This window comes from Protopterus annectens, chromosome 1.part2, assembly GCF_019279795.1.
Source record: "Protopterus annectens isolate FY-2018-M chromosome 1.part2, PAN1.0, whole genome shotgun sequence".
NCBI classification, from domain to species: Eukaryota; Metazoa; Chordata; order Ceratodontiformes; family Protopteridae; genus Protopterus; species Protopterus annectens.
In genome coordinates, this window is record NC_056727.1 from 389,323,379 (window position 1) to 389,344,794 (window position 21,416).

Genomic DNA, 21,416 nt, shown 5'->3' on the forward strand with positions numbered 1-21,416 from the left:
ATGATAGTTAGAGGACAATAGGTTGTATAATAAGATTTATAAAGTCTAGGAAATCAAACATAATGAAGTCATTGTTTGTTAGTTACATTAGACCCAAACTTGAGTATGGAATAACAATATGGAAACCTTATAGGAAAACAGGCATGAATAAACTGGAAAGAGTACAGCGGAAATATACTAAGGGCATCCATGGATGTGAAAATCAAAGTTATTATGAAAGACTAAAATATCTGAACTTGTACAGTGTCTCTTACAGATATTTAAGAGGAGATCTTATTCAGGTATATAGGGCATTTAGGGACAACTACCTCTGGAAATGTTTGGGGTTATCAAAAAGTACTAGAGAATCATCAGATAACCTATGTAGAAGATTCTATATGAATGAGAAGTGCACTAATTGGAGTAGCTGATGCTTGGAACAGACTACCAAATTACATTAAAGCAAGTACTAGTTTAGATATTTTTAAGAACAGCCTGGACATTTATTATGGGAACAAGTGTTTTGGCATATTGGCAAGCTAGAAAGGCTTATTGCCCATGTTTGAAACATTTGTATGTATGTATGTTACCAGTCCTATATAAAATGTACTTGTCCTGCAGCAAATCAGCCTACACATGCAGAGACACAACTAATGGGAAGAAATCCATTTCCCTAATGGATAGACCACCTTCAGTTCTTTTCAGTCCTGTGGCCACCATTCTGCAAACCATTTGCTTTCTGAAATCCTCCAAACCCAATGCCGACTACTGCATCTGTGAATAATTGGGTCTCCTTGTTTGTTGCTCTTGTTGCCAGAGTAACACCCTGTTAAATCCCCGCTAGAATTCTTGCCATACCCCCAAATCTGCACACATTATGATCCTCAGCCTGTGATGTGGTTTTGTAAACCCCTGTCCTTTCATAGGTTCATAGGTAGTTACTAGGCTTTCAGCCCAAGGGCCTAAGTAAGCCTAGCCAACAAGGTTCCCTGGCTTACACCATCCAGGAAAGTTAATTTCCTGTGCCCCTGTCGACCAGAGCCACAGAAGTGATTCCTGCGGTGTAGTTCCTATTTCCCATCCACTCATCAAGATTTTTCTTGAAGAGTGCTAATGAGGAACTTTGCTTGACATAAATGGGTAGGTTGTTCCAGAGTATAGGAAGTCTCTGGGACAGGAATCTATCCCTCCAGCATGTCCTGTTTATTGTGGTGACAAGGCTTAGATCCCTAGAGTGTGTAGCTTGGAGGGATTGGGATTTCTTAAGGTGTAGCATGGCCAACAGCTCTGGGTTTAACATAGCTTTATATGTTAGGCAGAGATCTCCTTGGAGTAGGAGATATGCTACAGTGTAAAGCTTGAGTTTTTTGAGACGGTCAGTGTAGGGCATCTGTTTGAGGCCAGTAATTCTCTTTGTGAGGTACTTCTATGGCCTTTACAGCTGCTGCAGATGTCTTGTGAGGTACATTCCAAAAGGGATGTTGTACTCTATAATGGGTCTAATGAGTGCAGAGTAGAGGGGAACAATGACCTATTTTTCCCTGGATGAGAGCCCTTTTGTGATGAGGTGTTCCACATAGAAGGATTTGTGGCGATGTGATTATCAAAGGAGAGACTACTGTCGACCTGGGTACCAAGGTCTCTTATCACACATTCAGCATTAAGTAGACTGCCATTTATGTGGTAGTTCATGGGTACAGAGTTTTTACCAAAGGGGATGACAGTGCACTTTTTGGCAGTGAGCTCGAGGTCATGCCTCTGACACCAGACATCTGTCTCAGTGAGGCCTTCTGTAGGATGTCCACATCATTTGGGGACTCGACTATGGCTCCTAGTTTGCAGTCATCTGTAAACTTCATTAGCCAGAGGCCTTCTGTGTTAGCCTGTACTTCAGAGAAGTAGATACCAAACATGAGAGGTAACAAGACTGAACCCTGTGGTACTCCACTTGTCACTGGTTTGAAATCAGATTTGGAGTCTGCATCTTTTACAGTGTGGGTTCTGTCATTGAGCCAGTTGGTAACACATCTTGTGACATTGGGATTTATACCTAGTTTAGTGAGTTTAGCTATAATTCCAGAATGGGGGATGGTGTTGAAAGCCTTGTCGAGGTCAAGATAGGCTATGTGAACCACCTTACTCTATCGTCTACGGCTTTGCCTCAAAGAAATCAGTCAGGTTCAGAAGGCATGATCTGCCTTTCACAAACACAAACTGGGTGGGGTCTGGAGTTTGGAGGTTACCAATGTCTTTGTTTATGAGTGCCATGATGATACATTCCATGGCCTTGCAGACCAGGCTCATCAGGCTAATAGGGCAATAGTTCCCAGGATCAGTGGTGGTTCCCCCTTTGTGAAGTAGAATAACTGTTGCTGTGCGCCATTTAGTGGGCACAAAGCCTAATGTGAGACTATGACTGAACATAGTGCTTAGGTGGGGAGCCAGTAAATTCTGAAGTTCATGTAAAACGCTGCCTGTGATGTTGTCCGGTGCCATGGATGCTGTGTTTTTGGTTTTAGAGAGTGCAGCTCTTACATGCATAGATGTGATTACAGGGACTCTGCATTCTTCCTGTATAGATATCGGCCATTTAGGGGGTGAGAGGGGGGTAAAGTTAGCACTGAACCTATCTGCCAGGATGTTGGCAATATCAGTTGGTTCTGTAATTTTCGTGCAGTTGTGCTGTAACTCAGAGCAGATCTGGTTGTTGCCATTGAGATTCTTGACACAGCTATAGAATGCTTTGTGGTTGTCCTTAGAATCAGTGGCAGTTTTGTTTTCATAGCTAGCTTTGGAAGATCTTATAAGGGATCTCAGCTTCTTACTGAGGCTGACCATGCAGCTCCTCCACTCATGGGATTTTACTCTCTTTTGCAACAGTTTCTTCCTTCTGTTGTAGAGTTTGTTTATGGCAGGGGACCACCAGATTGGCTTCCTTTTTTTGGAGTATAGTGTCTTGGTTCTGTTTGGGATAGCATGATCCATGCACTCATGTAAGTGCTTATAGACTGCATTTGTGTAGGATTCAGCAGTTGTAACTGTATTGTCCATCTGCATGGGTGTCATGAAGTTCGCCACTTCTGTCTTAAGTTGGCTTTGGAGAAATTTTTTATCATGGTTTCCTTAATGGTTGGTGGGGCGGGATGCGGATATCTAGGGTGATTAGCTTATGGTCGGATCTGACCAATGAGGAGTTGATTTCAGGTGTGGAACACCAGTCACTCATGTTGGTAATGAATATGTCTAGGATATTGTTACCCCTGGTGGGGATGTGGATAAGCTGATCCATGGCATTGGTATTTATGAATTCCAGAAAGCGTTGAGCGAAAGAGTTGGTACATGAGTAGTTTTCAGAGTTAATGTTGGGGCAGTTGAAATTGCCCATTATTAGGGTGTTTGATTGAACCGTAATACTTTCCAGTATATCAAGAAAAGAGGAGTGGGAATCCTGGGGAATGGTGGGGTACCTGTAGCACGCTACAATTTGGATTGCAGTTTTGCCCAGAGTTAGTTGCACTTGGATAACCTTGGATGCATTATGGTGTGCAACTAGCCTGGAGGTGTGGATATCCTTAATGAATATGGACACACCTCCGCCTTTGGTGTACTGGTCCAGGTTAGATGGCCGAAATGTGTGGTATGAGTTATGGTAATGCAGGGGTACTCTCTAGAGCCTTGAACCTTTGCATAAATAACTTCCCCATGGGAATAACACTACAAACAAAGTTAATAAACCCAGACAGGCTCTGGAGTTGCTTCAGAGTCACTTTCTTTGCTGCCTTGGCTATCTGTACTACTGCTAATTTGGCTACTTTGTCTGTCAGTAATTACACTCAGCCACATTGTCTATTTCAATACCCAGAAATACCAAGCATGTCATTGGTCCTTCTGTCTTTTTGTCTTTTTTTTCTGCCAATGGTATCCCAGAATCTTTGGCTGTTTTCTTAAATTTTCAGATTCTTAACTCACAGAACTTTGACTCAGTAGGTCCAGTGAACAAAAAAGTGATCTAAATAATGTGTAACTTTCCAACCAGTGGAAGCCTGACATACCACCTATTCCAAGCATGAGCTAAACTTTTCAAACATATCACAAGCTACTGCACATCCCACTGACATACAGCAGGCAGTGTAGTACTCCCAATGTAATTTGAAACCCAGTAGCTTTTGAACCTTTTCCCTAATAGGCAGGAACCCAAATGCCACCTTAATATCTGCCTTTACCATGAGTGACCCTCTCTTTTGTGCAACTGCCAGACTGAAGGCCCTGTTGAATGACTCATAAGCTACTGAGGTGTCTGTATCCATTTGCACATCATTAAACAATGCCCCTACTGGAAATGAAAGATGGTGCACAAACATGAATTCTCCAGCTATTTTTTTATGGTACCAAGCCCAGGAAAGATGACCTCAACCTCTTAAATGATGGTAATTTATAGGGGCTGTTTTACCCTTCCCAAATGTATATCTTTGTTCACCTTCTTAAGTACCTAAGGTCAGTCTCTAGCAATGTGAAATTTTCCACCTCAAAGGCTGTTCTCTTGCATTTAAATGGAATTTCAAACCCCACTGTAAACCACCTTTTCAGTAATGCTGCTGCCTCCTTATATGGGTATCCCCAGAGCCATGGCACCATTTCTTCTAACATAATGGATGCATGTAGGATTCTTTGTCCAAACCCAAATTGCTCTCCACAGTTTGCCAGTGCTTGTTTTATTACAGACCTTGATGGGATCCCCTCCGCCCCGCATGCTAAACATTCAAGATTGAATCTGCAAGATGGAAAGGTGCATTCACCTCTGTTGTATCTATAACACCAAAGAGGTTCCTCCTCTTTTGAACTCCTAAGTTGTCCCCCAGTCCACTGGCCATGAACAGAATGCATCTGCTGTACAGTAAAGCCAGACTCAGTATTCTGAACACCTCCACTGTAGCCTATCTCCCATAAGAGATACATGTTCACATTCCCCCATTGCAGCTCCTGCTATAAGTTCTTGCTGCTTCTAAATTGCTCATTATACTCTATCCACCCACTCCCAGGATGACTAGCTTTCATTTTCAAGATTCTGTAAAAGTATAACCAAATACCAGATGCCTTCAATGGGTTTGTTTCTGTCATCACATTTGCATAGCTTGCAAAACTTACTAGCCAATTCTCCTGTGTTCTTCTTATAAAGGGTCCATCTCTGACCTCCACTTTATTGTTCTCCCTCTTTTTGTCTTTAACCTTCTCATCTTCTTCTTTTTTGGGTCTTTCCAGTAGTGAGAAGAGGTCCATGTATTCACCTTTCTACTACCCGTTGTCTCAACCTTTTCTGAAAGGTGTATTCAAATGCGCTTGGGCATAGATGTGTAATTCAGATGACATATCTGCTCTGGCTCTCCTTCACCTTTTCCTAATGAATTATTTGCCTTCCCTTGTGACTTCCACTCCAAATCTACTGTCACACGCACCTCAATAAGGCCTCTTCACTCTGCTATGAACATGTCCATGAACTGGCTACATTTTCCTAAATTCCCTGTGATTGTTCTCATCCTGCTTCTTGGTACTTACTCCATGTGGTCTGTTCCACCCCAGTTCCCTGTACCCCTATTATTTCCCACTCTGGTTCCCTGTACCGCCTATTATTTCCCACCCTGGTTCCCTGTACCCCCTATTATTTCCCACCATGTTTCCATGTACCCCACTATTATTTCCCACCCTGGATCCCTGTACCCCCTATTATTTCCCACCCCGGTTCCCTGTACCCCCTATTATTTCCCATCTGGTTCCCTGTACCCCCTATTATTTCCCACCCTGGTTCCCTGTACCCCCTATTATTTCCCACCCTTGTTCCCTGTACCCCCTATTATTTGCCATCTGGTTCCCTGTACCCCCTATTATTTCCCATCTGGTTCCCTGTACCCCCTATTTTTTCTCTGGCCTTTCTGGCACCATTCTCCTCCTCATTACCCATGTCGCTCATGTCTGTCACTTCATTTCTCTGTCTCTTATCTTTGCTTTTCTTGCCCCTTCTACTTTTGTATACACTGTCACCTTTGTGTACATTATCCCACTTCCCAATTTCAGCATTAACAACATCATTCATTGACCACTCACCTGTTTTGACTTCTGTGTCTCGATATCATGTAGGTACTTTTCTCTGTTGTTTTCCCTGTTCAGGCTCTATTTCATCTGTACCCAGTGGCTCTGTTGTAACCATTGCAGCTGGTTCCAATGCTTCTGTCTGACCTGCTGTTGACTGTATTGGTGGACAAATCCTTTCTAGCTACTGTCTTTTTTTGTAATTCCTGTTGCTGTCTCTCAAATTCCTGTGGCATAATGTTGTGTAATTCCTTATGAAGCAAAAATAATGTTACCCATCATCCTCTTACCAATCTCCCCTACTCACTTCCTGCTTCAGCATCACTTGCCTGTAGTAAACTACTTTCATCCCTCTCTTTGACTTCTAAATTCAGACCAGTACACCTCTTGGTGCCTGCTTGTTCTGGCTGAAACCTTCATTCCCTTATTGTTAATGGCATTTTTTAAATTTAATTATATTTTATTATTATAAATGGTGTCCCACCAATGACCTGTTTTTCCCTGCATCCTTAGCATACTCCCTAGCTCATGGATGTCCCTTAAGTCAAAACAGTCTCCCTAATCTCGACCCCACCAGACAGGTTTTTAATAAGGACATGAAATCAGTGCCAGGCCCACAAATTCCCCAGCCCTACTGGGTGTGAGTCGCCTTTTCACCATTGAACCAACTAACAGGATTTCAAATAATAGTCAATGCACATGTAACATTGTTGAATCATATTCTCTTCCACATTACTGTACATAGCCAAACACCCCCCAAAAAAATTTGCTGAGCCTGAGAAACTATTCCCTGTTAACCAATAAGCATGGAAGAAAGGACTGGCCACAGGCCCAAAATACATACAAATTTATGTACATCTCCTATCCTCGTCACCTTGATAAAAAAAGGTTTATGGCAGCATTATTGTACACTGCAACCCCTGAATCTGACCAGCTGTACTAGTCCCTAAATATGATATTTCCTTTAAACGACCCAGCACTGAGCAATGGCTTGACCAACAGCCCATGATACAGACATGCTGAGATAGCATTCATTCTGTGCCTACAACCATCTGTGTTCTGCTTTGGACTCTGCCACCGGTTAGACTTCCAGTTAATGCTTCAGATGTCCTGGTCTTTGCTCTGCTCATTTCTGCTCTGCTGTTGAATACATGGCTTGCCTGGCTGCCTGTGGATTTTTAACCTCTTCCCCTACCTACCCATTTACCTTTACATGAGTCCCCTCCCCTTCCTATTCCTAAACCTACTTGTTGCTGTCCTGCCCCCACCAGCATGCTATTTACCCCACAGCACTATCAATGTGCCTGAGATGCCTTGACCCACTCTCAAAAGATGCTATTTATGTAACTATAATATTTATCCACACCAACAAATCTCCTTAGCCATCTGACTTATAGCCAAAACAAGTTTGTAGAAAGGCTGTATAATTTCAGACGTAGTGTCCACTTGTTATAGTTTGTCTTGCTCTTAAAAAATATGCTGAAAGAGTTAACAAGTCTATTTGTGAACAGCTTATCAAACTTTATACAATTTTTATTACATAGACCAAATGGAATTTTTTTCTTGAGTTTGTAATTCTGTGGTATGACTGCTAGAAATTTGAATTTATGTCCCTTCCATACAAGATATCTTTTCATATTTGCAGTATTCAGTATTTTAATACCCTGGTACTTCATCAGTTTAATGTACACTTGTATAAACGTGTATGGGTTTATAGGTCTACACCAGGCTGATGACCACAAGATCCCTTTTAAGACTAGCCATGCATCTCAAATCTCTAACAAGTTTTGGTACCCTTGATAAGTGTAAGCAGGGACTAATGAGATGAAACATTTGCAAGCAGGGGCCTATGAGATGAACCATTTACAGGCTACTTGTGTTCATTAGAGACATACATGCCAAACCAGGGATGAATTTCCTGTCCCCCATTCAATTGTTCAAGTTACATTTGAATTGAGTTACGGATGCCAAGCCTATTCTAAAGGAGTAGTCTCTGAGATACATACCCATTTCTCCAGCAAGTCCTATTTATATCACAGGCACAGTTTAAGTCTTTAGAATGCGTAATTCAGATGCTGATTGTATTGTGGATATGCAGAAAGTGCATCAGAGTGGGATCTGACAATGCCTTGTATACCAGGCATAGATCTCCCCTCAACAGCCTGTAGGAGACAGAATACAGGGATAGAGCCTTCAGGCAGTCTTCATAGGACATTTTACATAAGCTCTGTATTCTTTTACTGAGGATCCTCTGTGGACATTCCAGCTGTTGGATGTGCCTAGTTGGGTACATACCAAAGGGGGCATGTACCTAATGATAGGTCTGACAAATGCTGAATACAGTGGAATGATGATCTCCTTAGACCTAGATGTCATACATTTGTTTATATGTTGCACAACATAGAATGATTTCCCCACTACTGTAGACAAGTGATGGTCAAATGCTAAATTACTGTGTATGTGTGTCCCTGACTACTAGGTCAATGTATAGAGGGGCGTTGTCAATATGATACTTACCAGGGATGGCATTTAGTTTTAGTTCATGGCTCTGACACAATTCATTAGCCTATATCAGCCCTTTCTAGAGAATATTAGTGTCAGCGGGGGATTGTTTGCCTGCTTCCTAATTTGCAATTGTCTGCAAAATTGGTCAGCCAGAGGCCTTTAAAATTAGCCTTGATTTCAGAGAAGAAAATGCCAAAAAGAACCAGTCCTAGGATCAGTCCCTGAGCAACTTTGCTTATGACTGGCCTCCTTGTAGAGATGGACTGCTCAGTTCTAACTTCCTGGGTCCTTAGCCAGCTATCCATTTGGTGACATAACGGTTTATGCCTAACCTGTTGAGTTTATCAGCAATCTCTGAGTGGAGTATTGTATCAAATGCCTTGGCCTGGTCTCATTAGGCATTGTGAACAATTATGCCCTCATCCATTGCTTTGGTGACCTTTTCAAGGAAGTCCACCAGGCTGAGTAGGCATGACCTGACCTTGAAGAAATACAATTTGGTTGGGTTCAGTGTTTGATGGCTTTGCTTATGAGAATAATGAGAATTATGGGTCTTTAGTTTCTGAGGTCTGTAGGTGGCCAATATTTGTACAGAGGGATAGCCATTGCTGTTCTCCATTCATGAGGCACAAAACCTGTTCAGAGATACAGTTAAATAGCAATTCCAGAGGTCCTGATATGTTCTTTTTCATGCTATTTAGAAGACATCCTGGGATATTGTCTGGGCCTATTAATACGGTGTTAGTTTTTGAAGAGTTAACACCTCACTCAGTTCCACCACAGAAAGGTTTACTCTATATTTTGCTCAGAAAACAGGTGTTTTTATCCCAGTCATTATTTTTTGTATTTTTTGACAAAAGTCAATGTCAGATTACAAAACTGTAGATCTTCTTCTTCTTTCGGCTTTTTCCGGTTAGGGGTCACCACAGCAGATCATCTGCCCACCCATGATTGGCAGTGGAGTTTTATGGTGTTGAGTTGCCAGCCCGGCGCCCAACCTTCCACAGAAGGCACCAAACATGCACACACTCACATCTAGGGCCAATTTAGAGTGTCCAATCCACCTACTGCATGTCTTTGGGATGTAGGAGGAAACCAGTGCACCCGGAGGAAACCCACATGACCACAGGGAGGACATGCAAACTCCGCACAGAAAAAACCCAGCCAAGAATCGAACTGGAGAACCTCTTGCTGTGAGGCGGCAGTGCTAACCACTGCATCACCGCGGCTGCCCAGATTACAAAACTGTAGATAATTTGGTATATTTAATTTGTACCTTCATCTGTTCCATTGGCTTCTTTGGTTTCATCCCTGGACATTATTTCATTTCAAACAGAAGACTTACCCTAGGATTAGGAGGTCAGTTCACCACAATGGCAGTGAGACGCCTGTTGTTTATCATGTGGGAGTGATATGGCACAGCTCAATATCAATAACAAATGTGAAAAATCAGAGCTCAAACAGCAGATAATTAGTAATCCCACCCCCAACCACAGCAAGGCATATGTACCAGGAGAGAAAGCTAGAGAAGTGGTTCTGCACATACTGAGCAGAAGTGCCTAACATGGAGGCCTTACATGCCTCAATACATTCATGAACACAAAGAGGCAATAAGAAAAGAAAGACAGACAACATCTTTACATGCCCCACTGCATGGCTTAAATCTATTTTTTGATGAGGAGAAGAGGTTGAAGTCAGAGTATAAGACTGCAGAAAAAAGGGAAGGCACACAAGAGAAACAAGAAAGGAGTGAATATGATGGGGTAGTGGGAGGAAGGGTAATTTTTCATTTTGGGGGGGAACAGGTGTCCATTTTTTAAGGAGGGAAAGGTGGTGAAGGTTGTAGGAGAAAGTGAAGCCATCATAAGAAAGTGAGGGTAGTTGGCAGGGCAAACATTCAGACACATAACAGAGGCAAGACTGACAAGGGAGGTACTGACACACTGAGGAAGGGGGGGGTGAACAGTAGATCTAGAGACATAAGACAAAAAGGGAAGAACATTTTGATAGGAGGACTGGAAAATAAACATGGGAAGGCAAGAACACAAAATGGTGGGATATTTTGTGATGAAGGACAGGATACATATGTCTCCCAAACCACCATGCCTGTGTCATCTGCAGTAGGAGATCAGACATAGACTGTGTACCATCACCACTGGGTACTGGTTGTGATAGTGCAGCTAGTGTCATGAAGGGATGTGACTCCTGTACTGGTCACAAAAGGTGACTTTCAAAGTGGTCAGCAGACCTCTCAACTGTCCCTGATTTTGACTCAAATTTTTGCTCTGTCCCTCTTAATCCCTCCTAAAACTAGTGACTTTTGGAGGAAAGGTGGTGAATTATACTTAATGAATAATGATAATAATTAAGAGTTATAGACTTCTTTTACTTTGGAAAATGTGTATTAATTCATATGCTCTGATTCTGTCAATGTTTCAAGTTAATAGTACTAATATTTTATAAGTGTCCCTGATTGTCCTTGATTTTTTCTTGACTTGTCCCTGATTCTGTTGAAATTTGTCCCTGATTGGTTGAGAGGTCTGGTGGTCAGTGCAGGCATCCATACATTAGTCTGCCAGTTCCTGCAATACATCTCCCAGCTATCTGTGGGGGGACAAATGCATCAACCCTAATGGAGCCACTACTGAGAACATGACAGTGTCATGACATGCCATCCCTGGTTGGGTTTCATTGAGCCTAGGAGGGAAATGATATGCAACAAAGTGACTACTACCAGCAATTGCAACCTGTTGCATATACATGTTTGCTAAAGCGCTAACTATCCCTGACAACATGCTACTACCCCCGATGTAACGCCAGGATTTTATGGCAATCAAACACACAGGCAGTGGTGCTTCATGACACAAACTTTATACTTTTCTGTATTAATTCACCAGATTGTTTTCTCTCATTTGTTTACATAAAGTCCCTCATTTTTAATAATGTTGCTCATTACCATGTCATTAGCATATGATACAAGCAACCCTGTTACTGTACCAACCTTGCTTGTGCTTGCTGTTTCACTGAATTGCACTTGGAATTGTTAAGCAAATTATGGCAATTGTTTCTGAATCCCAGGCATGGTAGTCTTCAATAATAGTAAAAGCTATACTCAATCATTCTAAATGGCAAAACGGTGAAATGACTTTCTGGGTAATGAAGACTGCCACAGGGATTTATAAATATCCTCCTCATGGGCTAGAAGGCCTGGAGCCAAAAGGCCCTGTTTACTTGATGTATCAGTTTGCTGTTCAGAGACACATTATTCACAAATAGTTAGTACCTCATTATGGGCTAAACAGCATGTCTCTTAATCATGTTAACTACCACAAGGCACAGATAAGTACTTCCTGCTGTAGTTACTGCTGGCAGTGTCATTGTGAAAACAGAGGCATCCCTTCAGTTACTCTCCCACAAATAATACACACATGCAAATACACACACAGCAGTCCCCATACCTGCCACTAATACACACATGCAGATACACACACAGCAGTCCCCATAGCTGCCACAGAGTTGTCTGATCATACCTGATGTCTCCTGCTCTTGGCACTGTAAATCACAAAATATTGCAGTAACTCATTAATACCAAATATTCGAGATCCACAGGTCATACCATGCTAAGTTCCCCATCATGTCCAGTGTTTCCCATGTTCTCTGTAATGTTAAAGAGAAATTAAGTCACACGAAAAGAAACATCTCCCTACTATTTAGAGTTTCCTTCACGATTAACTTAATGTTAAAGTGCCATTAAGGCTGGAGACATGTAATATCTCCCTGGTAAGTAGAGTTTCCCCAGCCAATATCTGCAATAGTAAAGTGCCGTTAAGGCATGAGAAGTGAAACTTTGCCCTTGTGTTTAGTGTTTTTCCTGACCAAACCATGTTTCAGGAGTTGTTCATTATTGTAGGTGTATGTGTGTACGTATGACAGCACCCAGCCTCATCCTCCACTAGGCACATTCATACTACACACACACACACACACACACACACACACACACACACACACACACACACACACACACACACACACACACACACACACACATACACACATACACACATACACACACGTGGCATGCAGATGCACACACACATATGCACACATACCTAATCTAACCCCTCATTATCCTCGTACTGCTACCTCCCAAGCAGACACACACTCACACATGGAGCTCCATGCATATACACTCATGCACACACCTCATAACCCTGCCTTACCATAAAACACCCTAGTACTTAGCTGCAGCATGGTGGCTGAACAAGACCTTGTTCACCACCGTGATGTACAAGGTGCGGACATGCTAATATACATGGACAATTGATTTCTCAGTATGTAGATTCCTTCCCAGAGGTGTTTACTAGGAGGCAGTACATGGCTAAATAGCCAATCCTCTTCCCCGAACTGCCTCATTAGCATGTACCATGGTCACAGAGACAACCTGACTCTGTGCTGCAAGTGCAAATCAGTATGAAAAAACATCATATTAGGACTGCCTTTGAATGCAAAAGGGTAATGCAAGCCATTATGAATACAGCCCCAGATGTTTGTATATTGTTTGCAGAAGGTAAATTCTGTAGTTTCACAGATATGTCTGAGTGTAGCAGCTCTTCAAAGCAACTGTTCACTCTTCTACAGCTATTTTGAAAGTCTTAAATTTTTTTTAGGTAATCCCATTTTCCAAATGGCTTATTGCAATTAGCATTTTGTTTATTTTTTTATTTATCATTTTTTGTTTATTTTAATTGAGGATTATATTTTTAGTGATTTTATTTAAAAAGTATTTTTTTCCTGTGGTCTGTGTGTGCATTTTTCTTTGTCTGTTTGTGCATAATATGATGTTTGATTTTGTCATTGTTATTGTGAATAAGGCTGTGCTAACCGTATTGGTTACATTAGTAGAATGGTTGAGGTGGACAAAAGAGTGGGAGGTATGAGATGATGTGCATAGTGGGGTGATAAGTAAATGTGTTTAAATTCCATACCAGATTAATGCATTTATTAATCCCTTTATCAGTGTGTAGTATCAGGTTAACTAGACAGATAATATATAGATAGGCAGAAGTGATACATAATGTATAAAGAACATTCATACACATGTACAACCATTTGTCAGCTTTTGGTTTCTGTGCAGAAAGTATATTATACAATGACTGGCCATTAATATTCAAAAATGAGCACACTTATTGGTCAGTCCAATCAGCATGCCCATTGTACATCTGAGCATATACCAATGGAAAAAGGTCCGGTTACCTGCACTTTTTTCCATTAATATATGCAACAGCAAGTTACTTTTATTTCATTTTTTTAATAAGCTGACAAAACTGGAGACTAAAATGAACAACAGAGATGGCCTAGAAAAAAATAAAAGGATAGTCAGGTACGTAATATAAAATTAAATAAACTTACCTGATTATCATTTAATTTCTTCTGTCCCATCTCTCCTGTACATTACAAGCCTCCCGGTTTGTTTGTTTCTTTTTGTTTGTTTGTTTTTAGTTTAAAAAAAGCAACAGAGATTTTCCTTTCTCCATTGCTTCTTCACACAGCACTGGTGTACTGCAAAAGCGTAGGAACGCAAGTCTCATATGAATGCACAGTGTATCAGCAATGCTCCAGGATATCAAAGGAAAAGTGGAAGACCACCATGGCTCCATTATACAAAGACATTATTTAAGAAAAGTAAGTAATTTTTTTCTTAAATAATGTCATTGCATAATATAACCAACTCCATGCTGTGGTATATTGAAGATTTACCCACATTGGCCTTTGTTTAATCACTTGGGCTTCACCTTGTGATTAAACCACAACCGTGGGTAAATCTTGAATATGCCAGACCGACGATATCAGTTATTGCTATAACACCAAACAGTTTAAAGTATAACATTTACCTTTTTTATCAGAAATCTTTAAAAAATGTTTGCATAATTTAGGTATTTAGAACCTCAGAATGTCTCTGTTCCTAGTGCCCCAATAACACTCAGTCTAGTGTTCACTGGAGACCATAATGACTGATCTAGAAAATGTTTCTTTAACTTTTCATACATCTCTGTGTTACTAACATCTTAGCAACCAATTGGCACAACCTATGCTACCTCTCGCATCATCATAGTAGCAATCAAATATTAATAGAATATTTTCAGTTTCTCACTTACAGCAGTCTGCCTAGCTGGTTAAGATGTAGTTTAGATTCTTCTCCTTTATCTAACAATCCTTTTTACCATCAAGGTCCATATTATGGATTACAGGCAAGTTTCAGGTATACTACAAGTCTGGTAACAACAATTATAACAGTATAATAAATAAAATAACGGCTCCGGTGCACAAATGAATAATCCACAAAGCATTATTCCCTGCCAGTTTGGTAGACTTCATCAAACAAGAGAGTTAAATACATTTTTTCAAATAAGATTGACATGACAACTAGCCTATGACAATTACAATACACAATAGTCTGATTAACAACAAACCTTACTCCTCACTCTAAATGCTCTACCTGTTTAATTATACTATACATATAAAATACAAAATATGTAAAAATAGTCATAAAATGTATCAATTGACACTTTCCAAATACTTAAAAACTAATAAATATAATTTAGCACACGAAAAAGACTTTCAGTTTTAAAATACATGACAGTGAAGTGATTTCGTTCAAACCTGGATCTGTGTAATAATTTAATCTTAACTGCCATATTAATTCACACTTTTCTAAAAGAAGTTGGTAGGGGCCTCCTTTAAAAACTGGGGGACTTGATCTATTACCCCAAAAAAAAAAACTGTGGTGGAGTTTTCCTTACAATGCCTAGCCAGTACATTTAAACTGTTTTTCTTTCTAGTTTGTATATCCTATCTCTCAGGGCATAGCTGGCAGGAGGCCAGGTGCATCACTGCTTTGGAATTACAGTTAAACCTACCCATTGTCTGATATTTCATTTTGCCCACACTGAAATTTGATCCTGTTGAAATGAATTTACAGTAGTTACATGATTCACATTAAGGTACCCATTATTCTGTGTGAGATACTTACTTCTGCCTCCACAAAATTCTTTAAATTTCTACCTCTTTTAAAAATTAAAGTCAGTCCCTTCTCAAAATACAATAGATTCCAATTTCTGTCCAGGATCCATCTCAAATCACTTGCTTCTAAATTATACACCGTAATGAAGCTCCTTTTAAATTCCTTACGTGCACCAGTAGCCATTGGGCATGGTTCAACTTCTAGCTCTAGATTCACACACATCGATGGTTCATTAACAGGGCTAGAGTGTGCAACAATCACTCTCTGTTCACCAGTGAGGATAGGTCGATAAAAATCTGTACTTCATTTAGTTTGTGCCTCACTTATTAGTTCAAGTACTAAATATTCAGGATAACCACGGCTAATGAACATGTTTTTTAAAATCTCACATTCATCCAAAAAGCTGACCATATCAGTTGTCATTCTTGCCGCTCTAACTAATTGGCCTTTGAGCACAGATCTCTTCTGATGTTGGGGGATGGCAACTAGTGTAATGTAACATAGTGTTCGAATAATTGCTCTTACAATGAATTCTAGCTACATACCGATTCTCACACTCTTCTTTCCTTAAATCCACATCTGAATAGGTGATTACCTTTTCATGAACTGAAAAAGTGAAATTCAAAAATGGTGCACTGTCATTCAAGTGCTGTATGAACTCTAGCATCATCCACAGAACCTTTGAACATAATAAATCTGGTATATAGCTTTACCTTCTCCATCAACCTGTGTCACAAAAGATTGTCTGGTGTTCCCACTGAGCCATTACTAGATTAGTGTAGCTCCCTCCGCACAGTGACCCCATGGCTATTCCCCCTACTTGTTTGTAAATATTGTTGTTGAACATTACATAGTTATTTTTTAAAATAATGTCCATTAACTCTTGAAATAATCTAATCTCCTTTCGCACTGCGCCATTATGCAACAACCTTTCAACAACCCAGTCAATCCCAATTTCATGTGGTATAGAGAAATACAGGTCAACAACATCAACTGTTAAAAACAACACATCGGAATGAAAACCAAAATTCTCAATAGAAGTTAAAAAGGCCCAAGAATCTTTACAAATTTGTTCTTCCATCACTACATACTTTTTCAAGAGGGAATCAACATATTTAGCACATGCATATGTAATGGATGATTTTGCATTGACCAAAGCTCTCATTGGGGGTTGTGCAGGTTTTTGTGGATTTTAGGTTGACCAAACAATGAGGGAATATTGGGATTCAAGTTCGATAAGTAATTAAAAACATTCAAATCAACCATACCTTCAATAAACAGGTCTTTGATGAAAGAATCCATTTGTAAGCTACATTCATTTCATTAATACTAGATATTTCATATGTTCCAGCATTTAAAACAGATTCCATTCTGCTATTATAATCACTTTTGTCCATAATCACCAGTCCTCCTCCTTTGTCCGGTTTCATTACTCGGACAGGTAGGGACTTCAATACATTCAAGGCTTCCATCTCTTTGTTAGACAAATTTCTTTTCTGCCCTTTACAGTTTCTGTGTAAATTTCTTATGTCAAATTCACACGTGCTTAAATAATGTTAATAATGGATGCATAGGTGGGTTAAAGGTACTTGCTACTCTCATTTGATCGGTTAGTTGACCATCCCCACTGAACAGTAGGGAAAGGTTTAACTTGCTCATGTAGAGTTTTAGGTCTACCAGGGTTTCTGCCAGCTTTAAGTGCTCCGATGGAACAAAGTTAAAACCTTTACTGAAAATATCACATAGCTCAGCATTAATTTCAAAACTAGAATAGTTATAGAGTTTGTAATCACCACATGGATTCATAAGGATACTTGGCTTCATAACTACCTGCTGTAATTGCTCACATCCTTCTTGGCCTTGTTCCCCCTGGTATTGTATCTCCGTTGATGGTTCTGGCCCTTGTTGGAAAAAGGACAATGTTCACAGTCATCATATTCCTGATGATATGGCATGTTATGCCTATCAGGAAACTGTTCACTTCTTGCACCTTGCTCTTCCTCCGAATAATTAAACATTTGATTACCAGGTGGAGGGCCTACTGAGATCATTCAGGACCTCGGTTCTCTTCACTAGCCCTAGTATCTTCTTCTGTTTTTGTATTGTGGTGATTCAAAAACCTTTTACCTTGTGAAGGAGGCGGAGCTGGATAAGCCACGCCGTTTGTATAATCATTAATATCCCTTCTTAGTTTTTTCATTTTCAAATCACTATTTCAGTTCAAATTTCAGTGTGGGCAAAATTAAATGTCAGACGAGGGTAGGTTTAACTGTAATTCCAAAGCAGTGGTGTAGCTGGCCTCCTGCCAGCTATGCCCTGGGTTTTACGTAGGGAAGACGGACAGGACGCTGAGAGATAGGATATACGAACACGTATACAATATTAGAAAGAAAAACAGTTTAAATGCACTGGCTAGGCATTGTAAGGAAATCCCCACCCACAGTTTTTTGTTTAGGGTAATAGATCGTCACCCCAGTTTTAAAAGGAGGGCCCCTACCAACTTATTTTAGAAAAGTGTGAATTAATATGGCAGTTAAGATTAAATTCTTACACAGATTCATGTTTGAACGAAATCACTTTACTGTCATGTATTTTAAAACTGAAAAGTCATTTGCATTAAATTATATTTATTAGTTTTTAAATATTTGGAAAGTGTCAGTTGATACATTTTATGACTATTTTTACATATTTTATATTTTATATGTATAGTATAATTAAATAGGTAGAGTATTTAGAGTGTGGAGTGTCCTGAAACTACTTTGGCCAGTAAGCTTTGTTGTTATTCAGACTTTTGTGTATTGTAATTGTCATAGGTTGGTTGTCATGTCAATCTTATTTTAAAAAATGTATTTAGCTCTCTTGTTTTGCATAGCTGATTTGTCTGATGAAGTCTACCAAACTGACAGGGTAGATGAAAAGCGCTTCACTTTCGTTTGGAATAAAGCTTTGTGGATTATTCATTTGTGCACCGGAGCCGTTATTTTATTTATTTTGCTCGTTTGGTCCGTTTTGTTGCTTAGTGAATTATAACAGTATAGTCATAATCCCTTCAATTGAGAAGATTCCTAACCTCCCACCTTAGTCTGTTCACAAGAGATTGACTTTTGACCCCAGATTCCAGGTGGAAGTCCTCAAGGGAGCTCTGTTCATGGTAGCAGGCCAGAGATGTCATTATAGCATTAAGCTCTGCTAACTTCCATGGCAACAGCTATCTGTCCCTAAACTGTGTTCTTAGTCTTGAGGCTGAGTCCTTCCCTGTCAGCTGTGGGTATTGCAACATTGTCTGATATCTACTTAACCTACAGCTCTGTACCCTAAGATAAGTTTCCAGAATTATAGCTATACCTTTTTTGAGATGGCTGCCCTTCACACCTTTTGCTACCCAGTGTTTCAAATTATGCACTCTTTTGGAATTAAGCACTACAGAGTATTTAGTCTGACATTCCATCCCAGTGTAAATGTCCCAACTTTCTTTTTTCAGCATATCTCTGGGTTATTCATATGCAAAATATAAGGGCTAAAAACTACCATGAGAATGTATGGCTAGGCTTCATGTGATCTTCATAGATCAATAGCCTAGTAAGTACTTCCGAACCTATGGTTTTCATCAGTACCTTGTAGCAGCTTTACTAACTGGCTTCACAGGAATAAGATTATGTAAACGTGTACATGTAAAACACTGTATTCATATGCTTTAATATACGCCCCATCATTTCTTCCATTCCACTTAATGCAAATAGGATCATATGTACGTACTAATCTACCTGACCTTGAAGGCATTTTTAAGCCCAAACAATTTCCATTTCAAAGGTGAGACTCAAACCCTGCACCTTGTGGCTGTAAGGTAAACACCTTAATCCTTATGACAACACCTCCCCCATTTTTCATTGTAATACCTTATTCTTAGTGCTGTTTACTTAGAGTGGTGTTGCACTGGAATGCAATGCAAAGCAGTATTGAAACACTTCTCCAAGATGAATGTTGTATTCCAACACAAATAACTTGATGTTGTGTAAGGTATAATATTGCACTGCTGAACTTCATAATTTGTAAAATTGAAAGCCGTAACTACTTAAGTAAATATTGTACATTGTGTTGCAAATTATTTTAACTTTGCGATTAGTTGTGCTTCTGTTCCCAGATCATAGATTTAACGGGCTGCAGCACCAGCCTGACTATCACATTAACAAATATTATAAATAAAAAATTAGGAAATGACTTTATTTTGGTGTCAGTCAGTGCCCCATACTTGTGCAGTTTATCTAAGGTGAATGTTAGCTCTGTCTGAGGTTTTCTTTTTTATCCACAATAATTAGGGACAGCTTCTTTAGACAAATCAAGAACATTGAATAATAATGATGATACTAATAATAATAATAATAAAAATAATAACAATAATAATAATAATAATACTAATAATAATAATAATAATAATAATAATAATAATAATAATAATAATAATAATAATACATTATTATTATTGAATCAGGTATGTCTGCCAAAACCTTTGTAACACATTTCATGGTTTAGTAATGGCCACCACAGCTTGCAGTTGAAGATATTGCCTATTGTGTCATTTTTATTAGGCTCCATCCGCAATGTTAATCTTGTGAATATGTCCTTTTGGTAGAGGTATATGAACCAGTCCTCTCACATATGAAAGCTAGTACTTACCATAATATTGCATGTGTAGGACTAGGTCTGTCTTCCTGTACAACTCATCCATCTTATCCCAAGCTTTTCATTGTAGTTAGGAAACTCATTTAGTGAGTCTTGTTTCCTTCATAGTTTTTTTTAATTCTTTGGTCCATATTAGTCGGTGGCTGAAGAGAGAAGTTCTTTGTCAGAAGGGATTGTGAAAAAGATGAGGTGTTTTCTGGTCTGGCAAAGTTGTGGGCGCTGAACTGACATACTCCTGCTGGCCTCAGTTCATGTGGGTAGACTAAGATGGCCCTTCATAGCTAAGTTACAGTAAATAAATAACTTTCATATATTTCCTTATTCAATAATGTCACTACATGACAAGGAGATGAGACAAATAAAGGATTTTCAAAAACATATGAAATTTTATCAGTGATATAAAGCAAATCATTCAGCATACTAAGTTTGACAGTGTGCAATTATTCTGGAATGCAATATCTGGCTAAATAATAGAGTAGCTAACTCCTAACCCTGAGTTGTGAGAAACTACACACACACGCACACAGACACATGTATACATACCACGCACATACCACACACACACGTGCACACACACACGTGCTCACACACACACACTCACACACACACACACACACACACACACACACACACACGCACACAGAAGCACATTACCTTTTAGTTACTCACCATTCAGCTGCTCCTCTGCTTCCCACTGAATATTCATCTGTGTCTTCCAAAGTGAGACACTAAAATGCACAGACCACATTAGTAAGTATACTTCTTCTGAGTTTGTCCAACCTCAGAGGTACTTTTGTTATAATTTGGTGATCTGGTGGCAAAGCCACCACACTGGACGAGAAGCAGTGAATGGCACTCCTCCAGTAAAAGGCATTTCTTTTAAATGTGCAATTGATTACAAGTATAACATGAATCAAGACATAAGCAGCAAAATGGTGAAACCCAAGCACTTGATGTTTGAGAGTTTGAGTTAAATAGCTCCTTGTTAAAAAAAATGTGTCTGTATATGTGTGTGTGTATCTATATATCTATCTATATATGTTCACACACACATATATATAAAATTACAGTTGCAGTGGTTTATTCTGTGATGATACATTTATAGTTCACTACAGTGTCCTGCTCTCCTACAGTAGTTTGAATA

General features: G+C 39.6%; 1 protein-coding gene across 1 annotated transcript in view; it reads left to right on the forward strand.

Annotated features, from left to right (window-relative positions):
* Positions 1-21,416, forward strand: part of PLCB1 (phospholipase C beta 1) — a 4,354,095-nt gene that overhangs the window by 3,003,491 nt on the left and 1,329,188 nt on the right. The window lies entirely within an intron of this gene.